The sequence below is a fragment of the Bos indicus x Bos taurus genome, chromosome 18, assembly GCF_003369695.1.
Source record: "Bos indicus x Bos taurus breed Angus x Brahman F1 hybrid chromosome 18, Bos_hybrid_MaternalHap_v2.0, whole genome shotgun sequence".
NCBI lineage: Eukaryota > Metazoa > Chordata > Mammalia > Artiodactyla > Bovidae > Bos > Bos indicus x Bos taurus.
The window spans coordinates 30,076,447-30,101,770 of NC_040093.1; the positions used below are offsets into that span (position 1 = coordinate 30,076,447).

General features: G+C 51.2%; 1 protein-coding gene and 1 long non-coding RNA gene across 2 annotated transcripts in view; one reads left to right on the top strand and one right to left on the bottom strand.

Moving 5' to 3' along the window:
* SMPD3 (sphingomyelin phosphodiesterase 3) overlaps window positions 1-25,324 on the top strand; it is an 84,144-nt gene that overhangs the window by 22,453 nt on the left and 36,367 nt on the right. The gene's annotated exons all lie outside the window — the stretch shown is intronic.
* LOC113876690 overlaps window positions 1-25,324 on the bottom strand; it is a 51,022-nt gene that overhangs the window by 9,883 nt on the left and 15,815 nt on the right. The window contains exons 5-6 of the long non-coding RNA XR_003506563.1: window positions 21,759-22,030; window positions 20,948-21,118 (exon numbers count right to left, since the gene is read on the bottom strand). This is a non-coding gene — a long non-coding RNA (uncharacterized LOC113876690). The remainder of the gene's footprint in view (window positions 1-20,947; window positions 21,119-21,758; window positions 22,031-25,324) is intronic.

Below are 25,324 nucleotides of genomic sequence, written 5' to 3' on the forward strand. Positions count from 1 at the left end.
ACCCCCTTAGCACTCCTCTGGGCACCCCCAAATGCCAAGCTCTGTGCTGGTGGTACATCATCAACCTCAGGGACACACGTGCAGTTGCCTTCTTTGCAGTGTAAGACAAGAGAGGGGCTGGCACCCCTCGGTGCGTCCCTTCTGGGTCGTGTGCATTGCCCTCACTCAGCAGGGCTGCCTGTTCTCCAAATCCCTGCCACTGGGCACTAGCCGGGGGTGGGCCTGGTCCAAACATCTTGTTTAGTATCCACCAGCCTCCCAGCATAGAGGAAGTCTTCTCACAGCTCCAACAATCCAAAGAGCTTAGGATCTGCTGCTTCCCACAGGGCCTCCAGCTTCCTGCCTCTGTCCACCCAGACTTTTGTTATGCCTTCTTCCCATCCTAGATCTGCTCCAGTGGCCAGATCTCTGGCTCTTTAGGGGCCTCCCTTTGTCCCCCTGGCATCCAGCTGAGTTTCCTCTCATTCCTGCCATGTCCCCCAGATCCAAAGGTTCTCTTGGGGAGATGAGGCAGCTGGTCCCTGTCCCTCCCCACTGAGGGAAACCCAGCCACTGACTCTTCACATAGACTCTTTGAACCTTGTGGCTGGAAGAGACCCTCTTGGCCTGCAGGGCTCCTGCCTATACTACATCTGCCCCAAGCATCAGTGTTGTTGCTGTTCAGTTGCTAAGTAGTGTACGACTCTGTGACCCCACTGGCTGCAGCACTCCAGGCTTCCATCTTTCACTATATCCCAGAGTTTGCTCAAACTCATGCCCATTGAGTTGGTGATGCCATCCAACCATCTCATCTTCTGTCACCCCCTTCTCCTCCTGCCCTCAATCTTTCCCAGCATCAGGGTCTTTTCCAATGAGTCAGCTCTTTGCATCAGGTGGCCAAAGTACTGAAGCTTCAGCTTCAGCATCAGTCCTTCCAATGAATATTCAGGATTGATTTCTTTTAGGATTGGCTGGTTTGATCTTCTTGCAGTCCAAGGGACTTTGAAGAGTCTTCTCCAGCACCACAGTCTGAAAGCATCAATTCTTTGGTGCTCAGCCTTCTTTATGGTCCAACTCTCACATCCATACACAAAGCATCCTACTTCTTTTCAATAGAGGAGGTCCTCCTCATCAGTTCCAGCCTTGACTGCAGGCCACTTCTTGTGACATCCATGAGGATTATCTTTTTGTTCTGTGTGCTGAGAATCTACAACCAAGAGTGTAAAGCCAGAGTTTCTGATTCTGGCCCTTCTAAGCCTATTATTGTCAGATGATGTGGGGGTGGTATGCCATGATGGACAGCATTCTATCGACTGAGGCCCAGGCCTCTCTTCCACCCTGTCTTGTGAGATTTCTGTACCCTTTATTGGGGACTGTTTTTTTTAAGGATCTCTTCTGGTTTACAATAGTCACCAGGGCCACAGTTTTGCAGGGGAACTACATAGCATCTATTGAGCTTTTGGGTGCCTGGAACAGTGCTAAAACATTCTGTAAGAATTTTCTCATTTCTTCCTCTCAACCATCTTATAGACGAGAGAACCGGGGTTCAGAAGTGAAGTTACTTTACCAGTCATGGCACACTTGGGTCCAACCCGACTTCCATGATGCCACACACCCCTGGCACCCACCACCAATGCTCTCCACGTAGTGTCCAGGACTTACAAGGGTCTCCAGAGAGGCCTACTCCCCTGCAGCCCCCATGACACCACCTGGAAGGGCGAGCAAAGTGGGAGTAGAGCAGGGCTGATGCCCTGAGGGAAGGTGCAAGATCCAAAACCCCCAGACAGCACCTGCAGGACAGTGATATTATGTCGTGTACACACAGAGCCGCTCTAGTGGTATAAGGACAGGGCAGCGCTCCCGGCCAAAGAAAAGGATCAGAGGAGACAGCTGTCCCTGTGGCAGGACGGGAGGGCGGTGATCACCCCCTGGCCCTGGGCACCAACCTGCCGTGCTTCTGTGTGTGCTGGCCCAGCATCTCCCCACCACCTCAAACCCACACCTGAATCCCTGAAGGGTGAAGCCAGGGCTCTGCAGGGGTTTCCTCTGATGGAGCAAAGGGAAGGGCAAGTAAGGAAGGCAACATCTGGAGAAGGTGGAACCAGATCGTCTGACTTTGTGCAGGGAGGGCTTGCCTCCCTTTGAGCAGGAGTGCTCCCCAGTCCCTGGTCACCTCGACCTCTTACCCTCACGCTTTTGGCCAGGTCCACCCCAGTGTGGGCTGCCCCACCCTCTACTGAGGCCTCTGAATGGTCCGTCTTTCCAACGCTGCTGAACAGCAGCCCCCACTCAGGCCCTGCTGGGCTCCAGGGCCGCCCACGCCAGCTTCCATGACTTGCTGCATCTGTCAGCCTGTTCCTTCATGCTTAGGGCTCCCCAAGGCCTGGAACAGGGCCAAGCTCAGAAATATCTGATAGCAGGTAAACAGTGGGGTGGGCCAAGGCCCCCCGTCCAGGCCTGAAGCAGAGGTATCCCAGGACAAGTTTGGAGCCCTGCCAGGTATGGTCACAGAGCAGGCCTGAACAGGATGTTCTTTAAGCTCCCTGCTGTGTCATAAAAAGGCCAGAAAAGCTCAGTCAAGATTCTGGTTCTGAGGACTTCCATGGGGGTCCAGTGGCTAAGACTCCACACTCCCAGTGCAGGGGGCCCAGGCTCAATCCCTGCTCAGGGAACTAGATCTCACATGCCACAGCTAAAGATCCTGAATGCTGCAACCAATGCCTGAATAAATTAAAAAAAAAAATCCTGGCTCTGACAACTAACTTGACCCAAACACATCACCTCTCTGAGCCTCAGTTTCCTCAACTGCAAGATGGGACAATACCAGTTCCAGCCTCAGAGGCTGTGATCAATGAACTCTTAACTTTGCAAACAACCACAAACTGCCCCCCACCCCAGGACAGTGTGAATGTGATTAATCATAACCAAAGCCCTATAAACCAGGGCAGGTCCACGTATATGTACAATGGTAAAAGAAACTTCTTTGTCAAAGAGAATTTGACACTTTAAGCTGGAAAGGGGCCTCAGAAATCCTAACTGTAACCCCCTCACTTTGATGAAGAACCAGTGTGGCTCCACCCAGGCACTCCCACCTCTGCCTCCCTCTCTGTGGCAGATTAGTCCACAGGAGGCAGAGATTCACTCTTCTCTCCCTGGAGGTTAAACTGAGGGGAAGGAATCTGCCTTCATCTCAGATCTGTGCCTCAGGGGATGTTGCCCCCACCCCTTTCTCTGCAGATCCTTGGCATCATCCACCTATGGCAGAGACCCCCAGTAGCAACCGGAACTCCTCCCCACTGCTTCTTGCCTTGCCGGGCACTTCAAGCCACTGGGGCTCATACTTCTGTGACAATGGCGAAATTCTTGTTTTCCTCCTCCAAATACCTTCCTATCTTCTGTCGCCCACACTCTTCCGGCCTATTTCCAGGGGGCTCATCCCTCTGTCTTGCCCAGGGCCAGGCCTGGCACCCGTGGCTTCCCCCGTTCTGGGCAAGGAAAGAGGCTGATTGTGATTTTGTGTCGGCCTGAGCAGAATCCAAACAAACCTCTTCTCTTGCCCAGATTAAACGATACCTCCTACTGGGAACTTCTGATGTACTTGGACGATGCTGAGGAATTTATTATCTCACAGTTTCAGAGGTCAGAAGCCTGAAATAAGCTTCTCTGGGCTCAAATCAGTGTCAGCTGTTTGCCGCTCCTTCTGGAAGCTCCAGGGGAGAATCCATTTCCTTGCTTTTTCTAACTTCTAGGGACTGCCTATATTCCTTGGCTGATGGTGCCCTCCTCCATCTTTAAAGTACATCACTTCTGCTTTTCTCTGCCTGTCTCCTTCTGCCACCTTTGGCGTTACCACTTCCTCTTACAAGGATCATTGTAATTACATCGGGCCCCCCAGATAATGCAGGGTAATCTCTCCAGGTGAAAATCCTTGACTTAATCACATCTGCAGAGTTCCCTCTACCAGGTAAAGTAACGCAGTCACAGGTTTCAGGGATGAGGGCATGAACACCTTTCAGGGGCCACCACTCAGCCCAGGTAGGCAGGTCACTTAACCTCTTGGTTTCATCAGCCTTGGTTTCATCAGCCAAGTGGGGAACAAATGCCCACCCCCAGACTCACGTGAGTCAATTCAGGGGTGGCCTGGCATGTCCACAGCCCAGGAGTGAAGGATGAGTGCTCAGTACTGGGCCTCAATCCCTGGCCAAGCCAGAAAGGATGGTGCCTGGGAGATGGGAGGGGACAGCAAGGGGTTTGGGTCTGGTTGCTCCCTCTGATATGACTTCACTGGGGAAGCTGGGGGAGCCCATCTGCACTAACAATGCCAAGTTGGTCACAAGTTCCCTGAGCCCAGTGCTGGACACGGAGGGCAAAACCGCCCAGTGGAATGGATCTGATAGCCCAGAGGGGCGTCTAGGGATCCTCCTCCTTTCTCATGCTGCCTCCAGGTAGTCACGAAGTCCTGTCAATCTCCTCTCTATCGACATGTATACACTGCTATATTTAAAATGGATAACCAACAGGGACCTACTATAAAGCACAGGGAACTCTGTTCAATGTTATGTGGTAGCCTGGATGGGAAGGGAGTCTGGAGGACAATGGATACATGTATATGTATGGCTGAGTCTTTCTGCTGTCCCCCTGAAACTGTCACTGTTAATTGGCTATACTCCATTATAAAATAAAAAGTTAAAAATCTCCTCTCTAAACGCCTCTCAAGCTCCTTCCCTCCACTGACACGGCCCACTAGAGTCCCATCCCTGCTCCCCTGGCTCATCACCCCGGCCTCCTCTTGGCCCCACGACCTCTGGCCTCCCCCTCCCTCACCTCCCACACATCTCCCTGAACTGTCATCTCAAAGCATAAATCTGACCCTGCCCATCCCTTTTGTGGTTCCCCCACATCCTTGAGTAGAAGCCCAAGCTTTCTACCCTGAGTTATGTGGTCTCTTCCCACCTCCCCACTGGCTCCAGATGTCAGAGCCACAGTAGGCAAGCGGCAGACATCTGAGGGTAGAACCAGGAGTGAAGGGTGGGGGACACTGCAGAGGTGGTGCAGGGCCAGGCCTGACCCGAAGGCCCATGTACAGCACAGTGGGTTTCAATACGCTGGAAGGTGCCAGCTGTGGGCTACATTGGCTCCCCATTAACTGAGATGGGCCAGGGAGTGGGCACCAGGTAGTGCCCAGCCAGGGAGCTCTTGGCCTGGACCTAACTCAAATGGGAAATGGCTTCTAAGTACTGGCTATTATTCTGAAGTCTGGAAGAACAAGCGGAAGTCTTTTCTCTGCAAATGATTCTGGTCAAACCCCAGGGATGAGGAATGCCCACTGGGGCCTGGCCAGGCTGAAGGCCAGGGCTTGCTAGGGGAGAGACTTGGTGTCTTCTTGCATCAGCTAAAGACATGGAGACTGAATCCAGGGCCCCCGCGTACCTGAGCCGCAGCCATGAAGCTTAATTAATGCTTGCAAAGTACTCGGAGGCCTTGGCTGAGAGGCCTCCCGTGAATGCAGAATGTCCTTATTAATCACTGCCGCAGCGCCAAGTGGGATGGCCAGGGGGGCAGCTGCCTCCATGCACAGAACAATGGACGCAGCAGAGCAGTTAAATTGTGATTCTGAAGAGCGGTCCTGATCAGCTGGCTCAAAAGCAGCTCAGCCAGGGGAGGCAGGCTTGTGTGGGCGCTGCTTAACTCACCTGGCCGTTATCTCCATGCATTAAGTAGAAGCAGTAGAACCTCCTATCCGGCTGGGCGGGGATCACGATGAAGCGCCACTTATCATTCCAGTAACCAGGCTGTACAGCTTTGCAAGGGTGAGACCAGCTCCGTACCAGGCTGAGTATCTTTGGGCAAGTCCATCAACCTCTCTGAGCCTCAGTTTCCTCATCTATAAGGAGTGATGATAATAATAATAATATCTTCTCCCTTATAGGATTGTGAGATTCAAATGATATAGTACATGAAAAGGCCTCGTGCCTACAGCAATGATATCAATAAAATAAGAAGAGCCATAGCTGGTAAGAATGCTAGCACATGTCAGGCACCCATCTAAACACACCCCATAATTAGGCACTGAGCCCCATTTTATAGATGAGGGAGCCTGGCACAAAGAAGTCAAGCGACCTCCAGTTTCCCACGGCCAGTGAGAGGTGGAGCTGGCCTTCGGACCCAGGCGGTCTGACTCCAAAGTCTGTTCTCTCTTTGACGCTCTGCTGCTGCCTTTATCATTGTTGTCATTATCCTTGTTTGAGGAATAAGGCTGTGTGCTTCATCACCACCACCACCATCACCATCATCATTACTCGGGGTAAATGCACCAGCCAGTGCTTGGAAACTGGACTCTGAGGCATCTGCTATGTCAAGCACCGGGGAGGGTCCCTGGTCATCTCCGACCCTCTATCTGCCATGGGAAGGGAAGAAACTTATTGAGATGGAGGTGAAGTATGTGGGTTTTCTCACTCATCAAAATTCTGGAGGTGCAAGGAAATGTGTAGGTAACAGGTTTTTAAGAAAAAAAGTCAATAGATGCTAAAAGAGACTGAAAATGGAGCCCTGCCCCACCTGCTTCCTTAGGCTGTGCACTGAGGGGGACAGACAAGGGGCTGCCTGTGTGATAGAGGAGGACGTCCCTGGTTCCCCAGGCATCAACTGTCCCTCTGCGCTGACTGATCCCAGAAAGGAAGGCTCTTGAAGCCTGACCTGAAGGGTCGTCAACCCTCAGCCTCTCCCCCTCTCACTAGTGGCCATAGCAGCTCAGCAGCAGTTCCTCCCAGATTCACCTGGCCCCTCTCAAGCCAGCCTCAGGGGTGTGGCCTGCTACCCCTCACCTTTCCAGTAGTAAATGCCCCACCAGGTACTTGCTGGGCCTCAGCCTCCCTCTACTTCTTTGATCCTCTCCCTCTTCCTGAGGCCCGCTCCTACAAAAAGACCAACCGGGGCTTCCTCCACCTGCTCTCCATCCTGCCCTTGAGCCCCATCCTCAGCATCCTGCCCTCACACCATCCCCGTGTCCTCCCTAAGAGGATGCACCCATGAGACCTGTCCTAGACCTGCCTGCGGGCGGTTCCTGCTCCATAGACCTCACCCCCAAGAAAAACTAGCATCTCTAGTTTCACACCCAGTTGCGGATGAGCTCCAGGGCAAGGGTCAGGTCCATGTGGCTTTTATGAGGGGAAGAGTCAGGGACCTGTTGACCTTAGGGACAAATAAAAGATTTTCCCAAGCCACCACCCTCTTGAAATGGGCTTTTCTGTTCCAATACAGGTTCCAAACTGGTTTGCAAGGTGATTGAGTGGCACGCGGGGAGTGAGGGCAGACTACAAAATGCTTAGAAACCCTCCTAAGCTGGCTGGGGGAGGGGAACGCGGTGGGGATGTGATTCTTCGCCTTTTCCACTTGCCTTTTGGGGAACGTGTCTCTGCAGGAAAGTGAGTCTCTCACCCGAGGGAAGATCTCAGCTTTAAAAAATTTAGTGCAATTCTTTTTATATCAAGCTGTTATATTTAAAGTATTCAAAAGCCTAGATTTACATCGTCTTGGTTAAATTACTCATCACCAATCTCTCATCTACAACGTTTTTTTTTTCATTTTCTGAAGGTTCAGTTTACATGAAGAGGTTCTAGTTTTTCTCCAGTCAAGTATGTGCTCATTTATATCATGAGTGTTTTAATTGTGTATCCACCTGCCTGGATAAACAATCTGTGAGCATCTCCACTGGCCCTGCTACTGGTCCACACAGTCTGCTGGGAGCTGTGGATGTCTGGGTGGGCATCCTTCTTCCACAAGAAAGTATAAACTCAAGGGCCCAGGAATGTATCTTGGTTAACAGCCAGCATGTGACAGGGAGTAATGAAGGAGATCAGACTACCTGGAAGGACAGGTTTGCGAGAGCAACACAATTTCATTTAAAAAGTGTTATTAACGTCTTCCATTTATTGAGCACTTGATATGCATTAGCCATGTGTTTACTGTATGTATCTTCAAAATAATCTAGTGATGCAGGCATCAGGCCCACTCTCTGGCTGAAGAAACTATGGTTCAGAGAAGTTGTGACTTGGCAAATGTCCTACCTGATAACCAGCAGCCAGGTCTGTCTGACAACACAGCCTTAATGCTGTATGTATGTGCTTACTCGTTTATACCGACCTCGTTCCAAACAGACACGAAGGCAACTCTGAGAGTTGCATGATACGGCAAAGCAACCCAAATAACAATACTGAGGAAGGTGTGTTAAGGGAACTCAGAAGGTACCAGGGTGTCTTGCAACACACGGAATGGGCTCCAAGCTTCCTGCAGCCAAAGCAGAGAAAGCCCGATCATGAGCCCAGTTGTTGGTGTTGGTGGCATAGCTACAAATCAAAGACAGACTAGGTCTTCCCTGGTGGCTCAGTGGTGAAGAATCTCGGGTTCGATCCCTGGTGTGGGAAGATCTCACATGCCTCAGAGCAACTAAGGCCATGAGCCACAACTATAGAGCCTGTGCTGTAGAGCCTAGGAACCCCAACTACTGAGTCCATGAGCTCCAATTACGGAAGCCCGGCACCCTGGAGCCCGTGCTCCTCAACAAGAGAAGCCACTGCAATGAGAAGCCTGCACACCAGCAATTAGAGAGTAGCCCTTGCTCCCTGCAACTAGAGAAAAGCTTAGCACAGCAACAAAGAACCAGCACAGCCTAAATAAATTTTTTTTTTTTAAACCCAGACCAAGGGCCCAAAGCAGCACAATTTTTTCCAACTGTCCAAACCCATGTATCTCCCAAGTAACCTCTTAGGAAGGCTTGAGTGTAAGAACAGAACACCTGAGATACTTCAGCAGCCCTGACACAGCATGGCCAGGCAGGTGGCTCTGGATTGAGAGTTTGGGGTGGGGGGTGCATGCTGGGTCAGCCCTGCCTCTCCCTGAGCTCAGCCACGACAGCTCTCTTAGACTGGGTTCCCCGAGTTGTGTGCAGACTTGACAGTGAGTGCAAGGAAGAAAAAAAGGCAGGACTGAGCAGAGGGAGAAACTAAGCCTGACTGCCGTTGTACCTGAGATCTCAACAGTTCTCCAGGAACTCAGGAGCTGAGATGGCCCCTCAGAATTGTCCCAAACAGTGGTCTAAGGGCCTGGGCTTGGAGCCTCCTCCCCCTCAGCTGGTCATGGCCACAGGCCAACCTCTGGGACGGGGCTTAACCTTGAGAGATGTAGGTCACCTCCCCCGAGGGCAATTCCAGGAAGGGACGTGGCTGTGAGACAGTCACAGCTCCATCTAGGGGATGGTGGTGCCAACCCTGAAGACGGGCTAGGCAGACCCCACAGCAGCCACTGCACAGAGCTCCTGGGTACAGCCTTCGTGACTAGTGCCCCAGCACTCCGTAGGGAGCTCTCCCACCACAAAGCTCTTGGGGGGCACTGACACATCCTCCAAGGACACAGGCCTCTTGCCTGGGCTTGGACAGAGCGGACCCTGGGACCAGCCAAGGCGTCTCGGGAATATAGCATTGCCTGTGCTCTGACACACCAAGCAGACAGTGCTGGAGCCCCGGGGCTGCTAGGGTTATGTGGGCAGCCATTAACTTCAGCCTGGAAACTGCTTAACACCCACCAAAGGTACACCTACCTACACATACGCAACTTCAAAAAGTAAAGGTCCATCAAGCACCCGCCTTTAGCAGTATTATTGCTTCCTGGTGAACTTGCCAAGGTAAACTATTTGCTAAGCATACGAGGAGGAGGCAGGGTGAGTTGGGTGGTGCCGGTGAGAGGAAACCTGCCAGGGTTGGGAGAAGACAACAATGGCCTGAGGCTTTGCAGTTTGCTGGTGCCGTGCTGCCTGAGAGAGTCAGGAGGGATTAGGGGCAAACCCTGCTGGGGCGGCTGCAATGATTTGGGGAGGCAAGAGTGTGGCGGGAGTGTAGGCCTAGGACAGCTGAGGGTCCGAGGCCCCAGGGAGGGGTAGATGAGAAGGGCCTGGCAGGACATAAGGGAGAGAGGAGGGTGGGGAGGAGCAAGGCAGAGCAAGAGAAGAGTTCAGCTCTGAGCCGTGCCCGTGACAGTTTTCCTTCCCAGCGAGGAGTCCTCCCTGATTGCGGTCCGGCAGGCAGTGGCTGGCACCTGCCTGATCACCAGGCAAGAAGGCGACAGCAACCTGGAACTTGTCTTGATGGAGGTCTGCTCTCGGAGCCCCGCGGAAGGCAGAATCCACAGCTCCATTCAGGTTCCACTTGGTTCTACCCGGCCTCGCCTAGCTGCCCTTGCGGCGCAGCTGTTGTTGGTTTGAAGCCGATTCAATGAACTCTTTAAATAGCTGCCCTAATGGATAATCAATCATTTCAGAGCTTTAATACTAAATCGGGCTGTTGGACACATCTGGGGGCAAAGCTGCTGTATCCGAGCCAAAAACAGCCCTTTCTCTTTTACTTTGCAAAGCAGAGTGTGTCACATTAAATACCTAATGGCCTAAGACAGGTCCCTGGTGACCTGAAATAAAGCTGAAGAGGTAGATTCTCTCTGAGAGCCTACAAATTACACATGTAATTTGCAGATCTTTTAAAATTAGGCTCTTCATTGAAGAGCCTAAAGGACAGTAAAATATTCTCATGTTAATGTTTAATATAAGCATTTGCTATAAACATTTTTTGTCAGGTTAAAATAATATAAACACAGTAGCCCTGGTTACATTTTAATCTAAATTAAAAAGATCCTGTCAGGGAGATAATTTAAGATGTGGAATAAAGTTTCCATTGACAGATCTCCTGGAAACTCCCAAGGAGCCCACCTTGAATCTTCTCTCCAGGAAAACAGACCATCTGCAGAGCTAGCTGAAACCACAGCATGAACCTTAGCATTGCTGGCTGAGCCAAATCCACCTCAATCACCCACAGGTTAACCCAACCAGGAGCCCAGTCTCTAAGGCAACCCTCTCCACGGCCCTGACCCCTGCAGACTCTCATCTCGGGGGTCCCTGGACACCACACTCTCCCAGTCACCCTTCTTTCCACTCCTTAGGTTCCTCCGTGGAGTCTGTTTCATTAAGCTTGAATGTCCGTCATTCCTGGAGCTTGTCCTGGCCCTCTTTAGGCCTCACCCTATACCTTCCCTGGGAGATCTCGTCCACTCTTTGGCTTCAGTTACTGGCCACCTGTGAGCCGGCCTCATCCACTTTTCCACCTCTCTCTTGACTCTCTCCCTTACTGTGCACGTCTGTGTTCCACGGCACCTCAGTCACCTGGATAACCCTCAGGCACCTCAACCTGCATGACTGACTCACCGTAAACACCCACATCCATACCTCTCCCCTCGCGTTCATCCCATGCTGAGCCCTCACATCTGTGCAAGTGGCCAGGCCTCCTCCCAGGCCCATCTGTCCCTTGCCCTCCATGTCACACCACCCCACCAGCTCTCCAGATTCATCATCTCTGCTTCCCCTGCCACCATGTCCCCGGGTGACTGAGGCGACCGGGTCCTCCTTTCTCTGAGCCCTTCCCCTCCCGCAGCCCGTGTGACCTTTGTAGAGCACAAAGGAGACATGCCACTCTCTCCAGCTGATGGCTGTGGGATCTGGCTGTGGCCAGCCTCGTCTCCTGCCACACCCCAGTTGGCTGGAGCCGAGAGCCAGCACTCTCCCCTGAAGATTTCGGCCCATACTGTTTCTTCTGTTTCTCTGAGTGTGCTCTGTCATGTCCAGCTCTTTGCAACCCCATGGACTGTAGCCCGCCAGTCTCCTCTATCCATGGGATTTCCCAGGCAAGCATACTGGAGTGGGTTGCCATGCCCTCCTCCAGGGGGATCTTTTTCCCAACCCAGGAATTGAACCCACATCTCCTACGTCTCCTGCATTGGCAGGCGGGTTCTCTACTACCGCACCACCTGGGTTACTTGGACACAAATCAAGAAACAAAAGTCAGCTCCTATATGTGGGAGCCTCCCACGTCTTGGAGGGTCTGCCACCAGGAAAGCTGACTGCCATCTCCTAGATGCCATCAGTCAGGGTGCTAGTGCGGGAGAGACCAGGCTGGGCCTATTTCATGAGCAGGGCTGCACAAAATTGACCAGAGATGGGGCCTTGACTTAATAAACAGGGGACACAGCTGTTCCTTATCTTCCCAAAAAACACCCTTAAAGATCTTCTCCAAGTTTTTAATAAAGAGGAAAGCCAGGATTTTCCTGTCCAGGCTGAATTTTCAAGATACTCTATCATTCCCCCAACACTTGCTCAGCTTCACAAAAGCAGTTAAATTACCAAGTGCCCTTTAAAATGTCCTCGTGATGGGGATCTCGCAGATACTTGTTTATCTTCTAGCTGCAAGGCCTTCACAGGTCACCCAAGTCCATTTGGCAGAGCCCATCAGAGTCTGGGAACGTCTGGGGGGCCAGAGGCGGGGAAGAAGGCCAGAGCAGGGGATCTGTCTCCGGGCCAGGCCGTGGTCCAGAAGCACCCTCCATACTGCCAGCAAGCCAAGCCAGGACACACTTATCTGCCTCTCAGTTGGAGAGTGTGGACGGGCTAGTGGGAAGGTTCTCAAAGGCCCACAGGCCTGCACCTTGCCAGGCAGCACCCAGGCCCCTAAGGATAGCACCGAGACCGGGGCTCTTCCCCATTCTGCAGGTGAGGGAAATGAGGTTCAAGGGGTGAGGGTACTCACTCCAGGCTTCTGGTGTGGAATGGCTGGTCAGAGATTCTCAGCTAGGACCCTGGTCTGCACGGCCCAGGCTCCACCAATTCAGTCACTTGCATGTCCTTGAACTTAAAAACAGAAACTTAACACACATTGGGGAGAGTAAAGAGGGGATTATTATTATGAGCTGTTTCTGAAGGAGGATTAAATCCCTTTGGGGATCCATTTTAATAGACCGCCACGTTTTCGTGACTAGCCTGGATTTCTCTGAGTCCACTTATCTTTTTATAGTTTGACCTTTACACAGGAAAAACCTCAATGATTACGGAGATGGATGTATTTTTCTGAATGATTAGGGAATGAAAAACAGAGCCTGTCAGTATTAGAGTCCTTCAGTAGTGATCTTCCCTGGAGGATGGGGTTCACAAAACCACCCCTTATGACGGGGCTCTCGTAGCTGCGATTTGTCTTTCAGCTGCAAACACCTCGCTGCTTACGGTCTGCCCGTGGAGAGGGGGCAGGAGGCTTTGTCCCGAATTCAGGGGCAGGAGTGGGGCTGGTCCCCCCCGCCGCCACCCCTCAGACTTTCCAAGGCTGTGGAGGCTGAGGCAGGAACATCGGGCCCCACATTGAGCTGATGGGGCAGTGCCAGCATCAGCACTGCCCCAGAGGGCATCACCTGGGCTCCAGCCCAGGGCACCCACTTGTTGTCAGAGAGCAGGCTTTCCACACACGCCCCTGCCAGGAAACTGCAGGAAGCCAAGGGTGACGTGGAAAAAGCATTAGCAGTGTGTCTGGGACAAATCACTTCAGCTCCGTTTTCTTTTCTATAAAGTGGTAAAGATAATAATAACTTGCAGGATTGTTAGGAGGTAATGGTATTTAGGTGGGTGAACATACAGTAAGGTTTCCCTGGTGACTCAAGTCAGTAAAGAATCTGCCTGGACACCCAGGTTCGATCCCTGGATTGGGAAGATCCTCTGTGGAATGAAATGGCAACCCACTCCAGTATTCTTGCTTGGAAAATCCCATGGACAGAGAAGCCTGGCGGGCTATCGTCCATGGGATCACAAGAGTTGGACACGAATTAGTGACTAAACCACCGTACACAGTACGTGCTCAGTAAATGGGGTTTCATTCCCTGCTCAAGAACCTAAACTTTTAAAAACACTTCCTAACATGTACCATACACTGCCCTGCCTTCTTTTTTAAAAAATTAATTTTTATTGGGGTATAGATGATTTGCAAGGCTGTGTTAGTTTCTGCTGTATAGCAAAGTGAATCAATTATATCCACTCTTTCTTAGATTCTTTTCCCATATAGGTCATTACAGAGAATTGAGTAGAGCTCCCTGTGCTATACAGTAGGTTCTTATTAGTTATCTATTTTATATACAGTACTGTGTATATGTCAATCCTAATCTTCCAACTTATCCCTCCCTTCCTCCATGGTAACCATAGGTTTATTTTCTACATCTGTGACTCTGTATCTGTTCTATAAATAGGTTCACTTGTACCTTTTTTTTAGATTTAGATTCCACATCTAAGTAATATCATATGATATTTGTCTTTCTCTGTTTGACTTACCTCACTCGGTACGATAATCTCTATTGTCCATCCACATCTCTGCAAATGGCATTTTTCATTCTTTTTTATGGCTGGGTAATATTCCATTGTGTATATGTACCACTTCTTCTTTATCCATTCCCCCATCGATGGACATCTATGTTCCTTCCATGTCCTGGCTATCATAAATAGTGCTGCAATGAACACTGGGGTGATAATACATGTATCTTTTTGAGTTGCCCTGCCTTCTTAAGCAACGGAGATGGAATATTATTCCACAATGTCTTTGTAACTCTAGATCCTCTTTATGAAAATGTGGCAATCATACACTGTCAGTCTTCATTGGGAACTGAGAGCTTGGCCAGGCCAAGCCCTCCCCATCATGATCTCACACGTTAGAGATTTGCACTGCCATTTACCTTGTGCTTTTTCCTCTTGATTTTGATTTTTTTAAAAAGTTGAAACCAGGTTACAATGTTGATCAGAACTGTGTGTTATATAAAAGCAAGTCAGCTCTGGGGTGGGGGAAGGATGAGGGAAAGGAGAGTTAGGGAGTTTGGAATGGACATGTACACTTTGCTATTAAAAGGATAATCACTCTGTTAAAAAGGATAACCAACATGGACCTACTGTATGGCACATGGAACTCTGCTCAGTGTTACGTGGCAGCCTGGATGGGAGAGGGGCTTGGGGGAGAATGGATGCATGTGTATGTATGACTGAGTCCCTTTGCTGTTCACCTGAAACTATCACAGCATTTTTAATCTGCTATATCCCAATACAAAAGTTTTAAAAAAATAATAAAATAAAATAGCCTGAATTGGAAAAAAAGTAAGCTGGCTCTGAGTGAGGGTTTCAGGGTCCTCCCCTCTTATTGGGGGGCAGTGGCAGCCATTATGACTGGTTACAGCTATGTTTGGGGAGGTACAAGTAGCTGGAAATCTGCTGAATGTCCTGATCCTGACCTTTTATATGTTTGGTGTTAGGTGGTCTGATCACTTGTGGGACTTGAGGGCTGTCACCCAGGCTGTGGACTTCCTCCCCGCCCATGCCCAAGGGCTGTGTCTGGCAGCCAGGAATGGCAAGTATCATGGCACTGGGGCATTGGGCTAGTGGGGACTCATGGTTCTATGAGGTGCTATGTGGGGAACCCTGACTGTCAGTAAAATGTTCCTCTATGTCCTCACCATCCCCTCATTCCTCGAAATCTGCATGCCATCCCCATCCCTCTGCCATTCCTCTCCTGCGCAGCTCTGCCCCTGTCGCCCCAGCCTCCACAGGATGCACTTTCCCAGCCATCTCCTGCCTCATCTCCCTCCTGTCACCTTCTCTAGATGCATCCCGATGCATCCCGATGCATCAGTGCTTCTAGATGACTGTCCTCCCCACAGCACTACCTTTGACTTGTTTCTCTGCTCAGCAAATGCCCCTTAATTCACTCAGTCGTGTCTGACTCTTTGCGACCCCATGGACTGTAGCCCGCCAGGCTCCTCTGTCCATGGAATTCTCCAGGCACAAATACTGGAGTGGGTTACCATTCCCTTCTCCAGGGGGTCTTCCCAATCTAGGGTCTCCTGCACTGGAGGCAGATTGTTTACCATCTGAGCCAGCAGGGAAGCCCCTTGGCTCTTCATAAACTTTCTGTTGCAACCAACCCTCACCAGCCTCCCGCCTCTGTGGCTTCCTTGGTCCAGGGCCACTTTTGCAGCTGCCAGTCACCTTCTTGAATTCATCATGTTACAAAACACACTTCCTGCACACCCTCATTCCTACTCAAGGCACAGTGGCCTCCCAGCCACCCTGTCTCCAAACCTGGTGATCAGACTCCTGAATTCCTTGGGTCTGCACATCACTTCCACTTCTACCCCCCAACTCCTACCCTCTGCACTTCCTGATGGCCATCCACCTGCCCTGGGTCTCTGGGGTATCAGAGCCCCTTCCTGTGGGTACTATCAGGACAGAACAGGGAGGGAGCTTCATTTCACAGAGTCAGAAGTCGAGATAAAGCTTGGGGCTCACTTTTAGTCACCCAGCTGGTTTTAGAAGGATGCTCTGCATGTTGGCTGTGCCTTCCTCTGCTGCTGCCTCCTCCTCATCTTTGATCTTTACCCATTGTCACTTCCACCTACCCCACCTTGATTCTTGTGGGTGGCCCAGCTGGCCATCAGTTCAGCCTCAGTCCAAACCCTGCCCCTTCCTCTCTCACCCATCGCTCCCCACACCTCCATCTGTGACTGCAGGTGAGGCAGAGGTGACTAAGCCAGGAGTCAAGACAGGGGCTTGACTGGGCCCCACAGGCCTCCATCCTGAACTTTACTGGTCACATTGGCAGAGGATGGTGAAGGGTGTCAGGGAATTGCCCTCAGACCCCAGCTCTTGGCCCCTACCTGGCCAGGCAGCATGACCCCTGTAACTGGAGCTCCCCATTCCAACCCCACAGCAACGCCCCAGTACCAAGTGCCCAAGGAGTGTGTGCTGGCCTCTGATCACTGGATTGAGGTGGTCCTGGCAGGAAGACAGGCCTCTGGGAGCAGGGGGACTGGGTTGACCTTCCCCACAGGTACAGCCACCCGAGGGATGGCACACACGCTGGCGCTGTCTGGACACTGCCTGCGCCACCCCCACCCCACCCTGCCCCATGACCTCAGGGGCATTCAGATCTTAGGCCAGTTCAGCCACACGGTCTCCTCCTGCTGCTTTCTCATTCTGGTCTCTCTTCACACCTTCATGCTGAGCAGCCCCCACTCTCTCGAAGTGGCCGCCAAGCTGGCCGGCGGAATCCTCACTTGGGCAGAACCCCAGCATCTGCTGCGGAGTCTGAGCAACTCCTGACGGCACATTTCAGATGCCGTGGTCCAGCTGTTAGGAGTCCTCACTCCGCCTAAACTCCCTCCGTCCACTGCAGACTCAGGGCCCACACTTGCAACCAGTACCGCCATCACTGTTGATTTCACCTGACTGACTTGCTGGCCCTTCCTCTGGCTTATACGTCCTTTTCCATGTCTGGGCAACTCTGCAACTAACAAACAAAAAATCTAGGACCTACTCCAGTATTTCCATCCATGGTGGTAGAAAAACAGACAAAATGATTCTCAGTGGAACCCTGACACTAAAATCTGCGCCTGGAGCCCTGTATTTCCTAATGCCTGCGGAGCAACCCTGGTTTCTAACACTAACGCCAGCCCTTGTGGGGCATTTGTATGTACAGCTCTGTGCTGTGAGCCTTCTCTGGGGGCCTTCACAGCACTCAGTTCGCAGCCCTCAGGGGACAGGCAGGGCAGTCAGAGAGCCCTACTTCTCACACAGGGTTAGCCAGGCCACAACGCTTCCCTGAGTGGCTGATAACCTCAGCGTCTCCTCCATCGAGGGAGTGAGGACTTGCAGGGATGGAACTGGAGGGTCCTTCAGCCTCCAGGGGAGGGTCACCAGCACAGTAAACCACAGCTACGGGAGCCTGGGCTCCAAGCCAGACACTGCAACAGGACTTCGAGAGGCCTTTACCCTCCGGACCCCTTGATCCAGTGTTACTGAGCAACTATGCCAATCCCCACTTCAGAGATGCCCCCTGCTGTCCTGCCCAGACCAGCGCTCCTGCCGTCTCCCAGCACCTCGCTTCAGACGCAACTGCCCCCACAACACACACCCAGTATGGGACCCCAGGGACCCACACAGCCTACCCCGGCCACAGGCCACGTCCTGCTGGCAGAGGCATCCCCCTTCCTGGGGGCTTGACGTCCACGTCACAGCCTCCCGCGTGGCGGCCCCAGCATTCCAGACCTCAGGGGCCTCCACGAGACCCTGCCCGTCTGAGCCCAGGGCTCCACCCTGTGGCAAAATCATTCTCTGCAGGGCCAAAATGAGCCCTCGAGGGACTCCTCAAAGAAAAGGGTGAAACAGAAAGGCTCTTCAGGGCAGCTCAGGAATCTGCTGGGAGACTGAGGATAAAAGGCGGCTGCAAACTAGCTAGTGGAATGTGGCGCCTGCTCAAATCTCACCCTAAAGCCTGCTGGGAAGACAGCTAGAGACAGGTCAGCGCTGTCACTGAGGGTCCCTCCCCCACCTCCCCGCTGGCAGGGCCACAGGAGAACCGACACAGCCTGCAGAGCCCTGCAGTCAGCATTCTGTCAGAAGGGCCACAACAGAGCTCTTGAAAAAGAAGTCCAACGTCACAATTGCACCCACTCATCCAACTCTTCATAACTACGCGCCCCCACCACCCCGGCAGGTCCATCCAGGACTTCCCACCACGAAAGCTGGCAGATTTGACCGCGGCCACTGAGAGTTGGGAAAATGCTCCCACTAAGTTGCTCCCATGAACAGTGGTTGGCATTTTATGGTACGTTTCCCATTTTTAGTTTGTGAGCTATTAGCATCCAACTCCATCCAGCTGAGTGGCTACTAGGAGTCACTATTAGGACTAGGCGTCCCGGCGTGTTGGGACTGCGTCCTTGCCCTCCTGGAGTTCTCAGCCCGGGAGAAACAGAGCCATGGTTGAGTTCTTTATGTGCACGATGTACCAGGCACTGGTACAGAGAAATAGGACACGGCCTCTTCCCAAGGACAGGCCAGGCACACCAAATGCCTGGGTCCTGGTCCTGACCTTGGCTCGCTCACCACTGAAGTGATTTATTCAACAATAAACTGACTGCATCGGAGCCACCCCAGGTTCACCCACCCAGATCTTAGTTAATGCATCAGTCATTGTTGCCTAAGCTTTGCTCCTCACCCCAAAATTTCAAAATCCATCCTTCCTTTTCCAGATATTTTAAAAAAATCTTTCCCCCCATTTTCACAGACGTTTCCTCTGCCTCTCTTACTTTTATAAATTCACAAATAATCAAATACTCATGAGTTGACATGCTTTGTCCTAAACGTAGCTGAACCTATATAATTGATTGCTTTCCCTCTTCACCTTGGATTCCAGGGAGTTCGGGATTAAATTTAGAGGTTGATCACAGAAGGTTAGTCGCTGTAGTTAGAAATTTTGTATTCTCTTTTCCGACTGGGTTTTAATTTCCCATTTCTATTTTAATAACTTCACTGTCATATCTTTTGTTATAAGCCTCTAAAACCCTTTTTTGATAAGAGGCGGAGAATGAACAAAGTCAATTTTTAAAAGGCATATACCCTCCAGATATTCTTTCAAGAGGTTATTGATCATTTAAATTATCCTTTTCTGAGGAAGATGGCTTTAATTTATACCTATAAGGAGCATTCTCTGTACTTCCAGCATGCTGTCTCAGATGTGAATTTTACAAATTGATGAGGACAGTTCTCATTGCCTACATTCTATTTTCCCTAAATGCCTTTAGTAACCTGTGTGTGAATCAATGCATCCGGCCAAGCTCCATTTATGATTAAGCATTAATTATAATATGCCTGGCCCTGTACCTCAAAGGTTAATCTCAAGCCAAAATGTGTGTCCCCTTTCCTCTTTTCCTGACCAAGCCTCTGCCTCCTATCTGGCCCCCACACCCCATCCTCACTGGGAAGTAATCGGAAGACCCTGTTAATGAACAAACAGCCTGGAACACTGGAACACCCATATGATTTTAGAAGATTTCCCGCAGGCGAACATTAAATCCTGTCTCTACCACCACCCTCCCCCCGCCAACTACCCCGTGCTCTGCTGTGCTGCTTTGAGCGACTCTCATGCCTAACAGCTGATTCTGTTCAGCAAAATGTTTGTAAATGTCGGTGGCCGTGTCTCCTCCACGCTACGGTGAGCTTCCGCCCCCTGAAACTGTGTTTTCTGAGGCTTTTGTGTCTCCTAATGGCGCCTGGAACATTTTGAACATGATAAGGAACTCAAATAAAATGAACAATACACGTTTCCAACCAGCTAGAGCTTTTGATGAGGCCCTTAATGAAAACACTGAGCCGCATCAACGTGTGATAAAGGCAAACATCTGGAAATGCCAGCGGCAGATGTCCGATCCTGCTGAGGCTGATGAATGGGCACCAAGCTCTGTGGGGCTCAGCTGGGCCTGCTGCTACCTCAGCGACAGCCGTCCCCCTTCCCAGGACACCATCTGGGCTGGAGAGGGCTGAGAATGCTGGCGTGCCCACTCACTAGACTGAGCCACCCCAGTCGACCACCGACAGGGGATTGTGCCCAGTCTTCAAGGAAGAGGAGGGGCAGGTTAAATGTATCTTCTCTTTCACTTTTCCATTTCACGGAAATATATTTTCTAGATGAAAGTGTTAATTATACCATAGGCACCATCAAATGGCACTAAGTGATAACTAAATGCTCAGGAGGCTGACGTGTATAGTGTTCCAAGTGGCTCTGTGATTTATTACCTAATTTAGATAAACGGCAGATAGTGGTATCGTAATAGCCCCCTTTTATTCTGGTTTATGCCTCATTGTCTCTGGGTGTAGAATAAGACATGAATCATCAGACAGGCCCCATGGGAAGAATGGCAGAAGGGCTAAGAGCACAGGCTCCAGCATTAGACCCATGGGGCTTGAAACCCCAGCCCCGCTGCTGAGCAAGGGCTAAAGCCATGACCGCTGAGGGCTTCTGGGACGGGACCAGGGTTAAGTACAGAGTGAGGTGAACCCCTTGGCCCCATGTCCAGCATAAAGCATGGGCTCCACCTGTGTTGGCTGTTGTTAAGTCTTGGATTGAGGGCTGAGGGATGACTGGATCTCCACTCTCAGAGGTGAGGGGCACTTGAGCCCCCAAATTGTACACAGCGAGGAGGGGGTATGAACCAGGGGTATTACTATGAAAGGGTAGCCCCTGTGGAGTGCCATCCTGTGGCTGAGATGGCATCTCTCCAGGGCCCGGCCATGTTTACTTACATTTCCGAAAGAGGAAAAGGCCTTTCAGGTTACATGTTTCGCTCCAAGTCACTATTTTCTTCTGAGTGTAGCTTGGCTCCTCATGATGAGAGAGGAACATAAGGCGTCTCAGACAGAATGACTTTGCGCGTCTCCTTTCATGAAGGAGGCAGTCTTGGGAACCACGTGGTCCTGCCATGGGGACAGAAGACACAGGGCAGCCATGAGTCCTAAGGATGTGACCCCAAACCTTTATCAAATCACCTGCCTTGGGGGGAAGTAACCTCGCTGTCTCTACCCATAGTGCCTCAGATGTAGGTCTCCACTAAAAGCTACAAATTCCAGAAATAAGTTAAAAATCAAATCATCAGAAGAGGGAAATCCCATTTTCTAAGAGTTACCAAGTGTCTGGGTAAGAGCTAGGGTCTTTCCCAGCCAGGCCCACAGGCCCTCACAAGTCTGCACACATGTGACCAAGGTCACAGCGGTTGCCCCACATCTGGTGTCACCAAGAACAAGGTCTCCTGCAGAGTGTTCCAAGTCACTGGAGGGGCCCCGCCAAGTATCAGTGCCTTTTCATCTCCAATTCAGGCAGAGAGCTTTCTTGTCTATGCTCTATTCTTGGAAAGTGTTTCAGGCTGTCGTGATCCCCCTGATTCTGTACTGGGCTGGGCTGTGCACAGCCTCTGTGGCCAGGAACCTCATGACAGGTGGGCCAGAGACCAGGTGCTCGCCTCCTGCTCCTGAGGGACCTAGACTCGTCCAGCAGTCCCACTACTAGAGGTTCCCCCCCGACCCAGAGCCTCCTCGTGCCCCAGCCTTGCACACTCACCCTTGCATCTGCTGAGCTGTGGTCGTGGGTACTCCAGGAGAAAACACGGTAACCAGGCCAGGGATGGCCTGCTGCCCCTCATCCCAGGACTGGCACTCCCTGCAGAGTGAAGCCCCTAGGTGTTCTGAGAGTTCCTCAAGGGCCTCAGCCCATTCAGTCACGGGCATTCTGTAAAAATGGGGATCTTCTCTCCTCCACTTAGGAGGATCCAGTGACGTATCCTTCAGGGTGCTGGCCCAGCCTTGGGGCTGAGGGAAGCCGGGTGAATTATCCTGCAGACGATCAAACATCAGCAAATCCACTCTAATCCGCTTCATTTAAAACTTTTGTTTTCCATAAAGAATTAAGCTAGGAAAGAATTTAATCATACTAAATCCACTTCCAAAATGGTTACAGATTCCATGATCAAGAGTAGTGATTAGGAAAAAAAAAGACTTAAAAAACTCAAAAACCCTGGATGTTGAGAACTCCTGTTTGGTACCTAACCGATCAAAGCAACATTCCTGACTCCAAGAAGTAGCCTTCCTCTGGGTTAGGAGGAGAAAGACAAATGGAGGGGAGATCAGGACACTTTTCTTTACACAGAAGGCAGTTCTGACCTGCAGCGAATTTGCACTGGTGTCTTCTATGAGCCTGATGACTCAGTGGTAAAGAATCCTCCTGCCAATGCAGAAGTCATGGGTTGGATCCCTGGGTTGGGAAGATCCCACAGAGAAGGAAATGGCAACCCACTCCAGTATTCTTGCCTGGAAAATCCCAGGGACAGAGCCTGATGGGCTACAGTCCACGGTGTCACAGAGTTGGACACGACTGAGTGACTAAACAACAACAACTGCTCTAAGCTGGCGCTGTTCTGGGTGATCATGGGGAACAAGACAGACGCAGTCCCTGCCTTGATGGGCTTTACCTCCTATTGGAGGAGGAAAGACAATACAGAACTGCATACTGTGTGAAACGGTGATATTCGGGAAAGGAAAGTGGAGCCAGGTAAGGGCATAGAGAGTGGTGGAAAGAGTGTTATTTTATATAGGGTGGTAGAGGCCATGTCAAGGAGATGATGTTTGAGCAGGGACCTGAATATAGTGGGCAGGTGTGCTGTGTGGATAGCCCCTGGGACAGAAGCGGTGGTTACAAATCTCATCTCCAGCTTCAAAGAGGCAAGACTAGCTCCTCATCATTCCAGGAACAAAGCCTCCTTACCAGCAAGTCAGCAGAGCTGGTCTCAGTCCCAGTGAGCCATTCTTCCCTTCTCAGCATCTTCCTGGAAGCCTCCTAATTCAGCACAGACTGGCTTCCAGGGGAATGATGTGCCAACTTGGGGGTGAGTCCTGGACTGAGATACCAGCGTCCGAAAGCAAAGGCTCTACCCAGCCATTGCCTTTAACACTCAGTTACAATGCCCACTGGGCTGGGCAACCAGTCAGACCTTGGGAAGGCCACCCACACCTTCCACCACCAGCATGACCATGTCTGCCGAGCTCATGTGAGCCCTGCTCAGCGGGGCTCCCACCACCAGTGCCAGAACACTAAAGCCCAACTGAGATGATTCTGGCCTAAAGCTTGTCCTCTTACTCCTCGTGCTTAGCTGTATCTGACTCTTCGCAACCCTATGGACTGTAGCCCGCCGGGCTCCTCTACCCATGGGATTCTCCAGAAAAGAATACTGGAGTGGGTTGCCATTTCCTTCTCCAGGAGATCTTCCCAACCCAGGGATCAAACCTTGCATCTCCAGCATCTCCTGCACTGCAGGTAGGTTCTTTACCACTAGCATCACCCAGGAAATCCTCAGCTTGTACTCAGATGGTGACAAATGTACCCGCCAGGATCAATCCCAGGCCCACAGCCCTTAGCACCTGGATGCAGTCCTCCTCTAAGGCCTGGTATATCTCACACCACCCCCATTTTATGGGGGAGAGACACTGAGGGTGCTGTATTGCTCAGGGCTCAGTCAGGAAGGCAGAACCATACAAACACGATGGCATGAGATATTTATTATAGGAGTTAGATCTTACACCTGTGAGAGCAGCTGGGGAAGCACAGTCCTAAAGAGGAGCTTGATGGATCAGAGGAAAGTCACTAGCCGGCCCCCGTGTGGGCGGGAGTGTTCTTCCTTGCAGAGGGGTCTAGAAGGCAGGCTTCTACAGCAAAGGGAGGCTGGGGTAGGAGTCTGTGGAACGTTGTTGGCTCTTAGTGGCCACCACCTCTGTGAGCTTGCAGAGAAGGGTCTTGGGTCACTCCCTGGTGGTCAGCTGGGCTGGCAGTCGGGAACAAAGTGGGGACCAAAATTTCAATCTAATCTGGAAGTAACAGATCCAATCAGTCCTCACTAATATGATATGATAATATGATTATGGCCTATGTGACTCCCAAACCACCAGTTAGCAGAGAAATTCTTTCCCACTCAGAGCTGGTCAGACATTTTCTATGTCCACGAACTCCATGGCTGAGAATTTTATGATCCTCAGGCACAGAAAGGGAAGGGCCAGCCCCATTTACTGGCTGATCTCCCAGCTTCAGTTTTGAACAGGGCAGTGTTCCAGGGGTCTAGGTATCTCTGTCAGGACTGGAAAGATGAGACCATAGCAGGATGAGGCTGCAGGTGTGCATGTAGCCAGTCTGAAAGTCACCCCCATCTACATTTGGGACACATGTGTATACCTGTGTATACCTATAACGTATGGCACTGAGAAAGCGTCTCTTCCACTTAATTTTTTTTAAGGCTCTCAGAAAGTACTGGTTGGTTCTTGTTATGAGTCTAATCCAACCATCACTGTTGTCTAACTCACTAGACCAGCTTCTGTATCTTGATAAATGTTGATAGAGTCACTCCATTGAATTAGCAGCTGATTATATCTGATTTACCCTATAACAGGGTTAGGTCCATTTCCTGGCATGTAGCAGAAAGGCCTGATGGTCACCAAGCTGATCACGATTGCTTCTTAAATTGCAGTCCAGATGGGTCATGCTAACAGGTCCCCCAACTAAGAAGGACATCCAAGGAGACCTGCGCAAGACTTGATAAGAAGCACCATGGCTTCCAGTACCTCCATAGAGCCCTTGACCCTCACCCAGGACCACATCACCCATGATGCTGACATCTGAGGGTGCCCTCTTCCAGAGACCACTTGCCAAAGGCAGGAGGTGAGACCAGGATGCTCTGTGACAGGATAGATTGAGAAGCTCTCTGGTTTCAGAATCAGATGGACCTGGGTTCAAATCCCAACTCCTCCCTTGCGATCTCAGGCAGCGTGCTTTACCTCTCTGGGCCTCAGTTTCCTCATCTGTGAAATGGTTAACGATAGCAGTTGACCTGCTACGATGTCAGATGGGGAGGTGTGGCGATGTCAGGAACTCAGCCTCAGACCCACAAAGCCGATGGCTTTGCAGTATCACAGGCCTCACCGACCTGCTGCGTTTGTAACAAGGTGCTCCTCTCTGGACGTGGTCATTTCAGAAGTGATGACGATACCTGGCTGCTGGTCAAGTCCTCTGATCAATAAGGACAGGGAACTGGGCAGTCTGGGCAAGAAGCAGCCAAGTGGGCTCTGAGTCATCCAGGAGCCACG